This window comes from Oncorhynchus kisutch, linkage group LG2 (genome assembly GCF_002021735.2).
Source record: "Oncorhynchus kisutch isolate 150728-3 linkage group LG2, Okis_V2, whole genome shotgun sequence".
Taxonomy (NCBI): Eukaryota; Metazoa; Chordata; class Actinopteri; order Salmoniformes; family Salmonidae; genus Oncorhynchus; species Oncorhynchus kisutch.
This window is the reverse complement of record NC_034175.2, coordinates 2,624,569-2,629,197: the sequence shown is the minus strand read 5'-3', so window position 1 is coordinate 2,629,197 and position 4,629 is coordinate 2,624,569.

Here is a 4,629-nt window from a genome sequence, read left to right as displayed (position 1 = left end):
CCAGTCCAGAGCTTCTGGCGACAGTTCCCAGGGGGTGCTGTCACGTCCTGACCTGAGATATCTCTGTTTTCTTTATATTTTGGTTAGGTCAGGGCGTGACTAGGGTGGGTACGCTAGTTTTGTATCTTCTAGGTTTTTTTGTATGTCTAGGGTTTTTGTAGGTCTAGGTGATTTGTATGTCTATGGTGGCCTGATATGGTTCCCAATCAGAGGCAGCTGTTTATCGTTGTCTCTGATTGGGGATCATATTTAGGTTCATATTTTGGTGTTTGTGGGATCTTGTCTATGTGTAGTTGCCTGTCAGCACTATATTGTATAGCTTCATTTAGCTTCATGTATAGCTTCACATTTCATTTGTTATTTTGTTAGTTTGTTTGGTGTTCATTCTTTTAATAAAGAGAATGTACGCATACCAAGCTGCGCCTTGGTCCGATCCTTATAACGAACGTGACAGTCCCCCCCCCATCTCTCCACCTACTTTTCTTTCTCTCTCTGACATCGCTCTCTGACATCATACAGATACTGAGTTAGGGTACCCTAACCATCAAAAATCACCTTTCTGTGTGTGTGTGTTAGATTCATCTTGACAGAGAGAGGGATGGTGAGAGGAAGAGAGATGGAGGTACGAAGGGAGAGAGAGAGATGGAAGTTGGGAGAAATATTGTTACAGTTTTCCTCTCGTCTGCTGGGAATGAGTTGGTTAAGAAGAAGTCAGAATGATTTATTGGTAGAAAAAGGAGGGAAGTAGAGAGAAGGAGAGAGAGATGAGATGTCATTGGGGAATCCCTCTGTCTTTTGTCTTCCTCCTTTCTCTTTATGAGCTGTCCATTCCTCTCTCCCTGTCTCTTCTACCTGCCTCACCCTCTCATCTGTTTCAACGACAAACTTTTACAATAGACATTCTCTCTCTCTCTCACACACACACACGCACGCACTCACAAACACACGCGCACGCACGCACACACACACACAAAACACACACACGCACACGCACGCACGCACACACACACACACACACACACACACACACACACACACACACACACACACACACACACACACACACACACACACACACACACACACACACACACACACACACACACACACACACACACATACAGGGAGAGAATTGACGTTACATTTGAGTCATTTAGCAGACACTGTTATCCAGAACGACCCTTATCCAGAACGACCCTTATCCAGAACGACACAGTTAGCGCATTCATCTTCGGATAGCTAGGTAAGAAGATCAACACCCACAACCTCTCTCTCCCACTCTCTCTGTCTCTCTCTCCCTCGTTCTCTCTCTCCTTCTCCCCCTTCTCTCTCTCTCTCTCTCTCTTTCTCTCTCTCGCTCTGTCTCTCTCAGTCTATTTCTGTAGGTCTTTTGTTAGCTCTGTCTCTGGTGATCTACCTGTCGTCTCCTTGTGTCCCTCTGCTTTGTTCTCCATCCTTCTGTTACACAGCTTTTAATGAGCACTCATCTCTTCTCCTCTGTCTCATTCTGTCTGTCACACTCATCTCTTCTCCTCTGTCTAATTCTGTCTGTCACACTCATCTCTTCTCCTCTGTCTCACTCTGTCTGTCACACTCATCTCTTCTCCTCTGTCTAATTCTGTCTTTCACACTCATCTCTTCTCCTCTGTCTAATTCTGTCTGTCACACTCATCTCTTCTCCTCTGTCTCATTCTGTCTTTCACACTCATCTCTTCTCCTCTGTCTAATTCTGTGTTTCACACTCATCTCTTCTCCTCCGTCTAATTCTGTCTTTCACACTCATCTCTTCTCCTCTGTCTCATTCTGTCTGTAACACTCATCTCTTCTCCTCTGTCTCATTCTGTCTGTCACACTCATCTCTTCTCCTCTTTCTCATTCAGTCTGTCACACTCATCTCTTCCCCTCTCTGTCTCATTCTGTCTGTCTCATTCTGTCTTTCACACTCATCTCTTCTCCTCTATCTCATTCTGTCTGTCACACTCATCTCTTCCCCTCTGTCTCATTCTGTCTTTCACACTCATCTCTTCTCCTCTGTCTCATTCTGTCTTTCACATTCATCTCTTCCCCTCTCTGTCTCATTCTGTCTGTCTCATTCTGTCTGTCACACTCATCTCTTCTCTTCTGTCTCATTCTGTCTGTCACACTCATCTCTTATCCTCTGTCTCATTCTGTCTTTCACACTCATCTCTTCTCCTCTGTCTCATTCTGTCTGTCACACTCATCTCTTCCCCTCTGTCTCATTCTGTCTTTCACACTCATCTCTTCTCCTCTGTCTCATTCTGTCTTTCACATTCATCTCTTCCCCTCTCTGTCTCATTCTGTCTGTCTCATTCTGTCTGTCACACTCATCTCTTCTCTTCTGTCTCATTCTGTCTGTCACACTCATCTCTTATCCTCTGTCTAATTCTGTCTTTCACACTCATCTCTTCCCCTCTCTGTCTCATTCTGTCTGTCACACTCATCTCTTCTCCTCTGTCTCATTCTGTCTGTCACACTCATCTCTTCTCCTCTGTTTCATTTTGTCTGTCACACTCATCTCTTCTCCTCTATCTCATTCTGTCTGTCACACTCATCTCTTCTCCTCTGTCTCATTCTGTCTTTCACACTCATCTCTTCTCCTCTGTCTAATTCTGTGTTTCACACTCATCTCTTCTCCTCCGTCTAATTCTGTCTTTCACACTCATCTCTTCTCCTCTGTCTCATTCTGTCTGTAACACTCATCTCTTCTCCTCTGTCTCATTCTGTCTGTCACACTCATCTCTTCTCCTCTTTCTCATTCAGTCTGTCACACTCATCTCTTCCCCTCTCTGTCTCATTCTGTCTGTCTCATTCTGTCTTTCACACTCATCTCTTCTCCTCTATCTCATTCTGTCTGTCACACTCATCTCTTCCCCTCTGTCTCATTCTGTCTTTCACACTCATCTCTTCTCCTCTGTCTCATTCTGTCTTTCACATTCATCTCTTCCCCTCTCTGTCTCATTCTGTCTGTCTCATTCTGTCTGTCACACTCATCTCTTCTCTTCTGTCTCATTCTGTCTGTCACACTCATCTCTTATCCTCTGTCTCATTCTGTCTTTCACACTCATCTCTTCTCCTCTGTCTCATTCTGTCTGTCACACTCATCTCTTCCCCTCTGTCTCATTCTGTCTTTCACACTCATCTCTTCTCCTCTGTCTCATTCTGTCTTTCACATTCATCTCTTCCCCTCTCTGTCTCATTCTGTCTGTCTCATTCTGTCTGTCACACTCATCTCTTCTCTTCTGTCTCATTCTGTCTGTCACACTCATCTCTTATCCTCTGTCTAATTCTGTCTTTCACACTCATCTCTTCCCCTCTCTGTCTCATTCTGTCTGTCACACTCATCTCTTCTCCTCTGTCTCATTCTGTCTGTCACACTCATCTCTTCTCCTCTGTTTCATTTTGTCTGTCACACTCATCTCTTCTCCTCTATCTCATTCTGTCTGTCACACTCATCTCTTCTCCTCTATCTCATTCTGTCTGTCACACTCATCTCTTCTCCTCTGTCTCATTCTGTCTGTCAAACTCATCTCTTCTCCTCTGTCTCATTCTGTCTGTCACACTCATTTCTTCCCCTCTCTGTCTCATTTTGTCTGTCTCATTCTGTCTTTCACACTCATCTCTTCCCCTCTCTGTCTCATTCTGTCTTTCACACTCATCTCTTCCCCTCTCTGTCTCATTCTGTCTGTCACATTCTGTCTTTCACACTCATCTCTTCCCCTCTGTCTCATTCTGTCTGTCTCATTCTGTCTTTCACACTCATCTCTTCTCCTCTGTCTCATTCTGTCTTTCACATTCATCTCTTCCCCTCTCTGTCTCATTCTGTCTGTCTCATTCTGTCTGTCACACTCATCTCTTCTCTTCTGTCTCATTCTGTCTTTCACACTCATCTCTTCTCCTCTGTCTCATTCTGTCTTTCATACTCATCTCTTCCCCTCTCTGTCTCATTCTGTCGGTCTCATTCTGTCTGTCACACTCATCTCTTCTCTTCTGTCTCATTCTGTCTGTCACACTCATCTCTTCCCCTCTCTGTCTCATTCTGTCTGTCACACTCATCTCTTCCCCTCTCTGTCTCATTCTGTCTGTCACACTCATCTCTTCTCCTCTGTCTTATTCTGTCTGTCACACTCATCTCTTCTCCTCTGTCTCATTCTGTCTGTCTCAATCTGCCTTTCAGACTCATCTCTTCCCCTCTCTGTCTCATTCTGTCTGTCTCATTCTGTCTGTCACACTCATCTCTTCTCTTCTGTCTCATTCTGTCTGTCACACTCATCTCTTCCCCTCTCTGTCTCATTCTGTCTGTCACACTCATCTCTTCTCCTCTGTTTCATTCTGTCTGTCACACTCATCTCTTCTCCTCTGTCTCATTCTGTCTGTCACACTCATCTCTTCTCCTCTGTCTCATTCTGTCTGTCACACTCATCTCTTCTCCTCTATCTCATTCTGTCTGTCACACTCATCTCTTCTCCTCTGTCTGATTCTGTCTGTAACACTCATCTCTTCTCCTCTGTCTCATTCTGTCTGTCACACTCATCTCTTCTCCTCTGTCTCATTCAGTCTGTCACACTCATCTCTTCCCCTCTCTGTCTCATTCTGTCTGTCTCATTCTGT